Here is a 359-nt window from a genome sequence, read left to right as displayed (position 1 = left end):
CTCGCCCGCCGTAACCACCCGAGGGCCGAGCGCACCCGAGTCCTCGCGGCGCTCACCCGAGCGGGCCCGAGCGCTACCGAAGCGGCGGCGGGCGTAGCCGAAGAGTTCCGAGCGCGAGCTCGGACCCGGCCCGGAGCGCGGCGGGCAGTGCCGAACGCAGCCGAGCGAGCCCGAAGGGCAACGAACCCGGCCGAGGCGCGGGGCCCCGAAGGACTCCGCGGCGGCCTCCTCTCCTGCCCGTGCTGGGCGGCGGCAATGGCCGAACGCGCTCGAAGGGGCCCGAGCCGCGCTGCGCACAGCCTGCCGGGACATTGGAGGACTTCTGGGGGGAGGAGGGAAAGCGGCATCCGATATGGCGG

This window comes from Gavialis gangeticus, unplaced genomic scaffold, assembly GCF_001723915.1.
Source record: "Gavialis gangeticus isolate Ggan-Ray unplaced genomic scaffold, GavGan_comp1, whole genome shotgun sequence".
In the NCBI taxonomy this organism is placed as follows: Eukaryota; Metazoa; Chordata; order Crocodylia; family Gavialidae; genus Gavialis; species Gavialis gangeticus.
Note: the sequence above shows the minus strand (reverse complement) of the source record.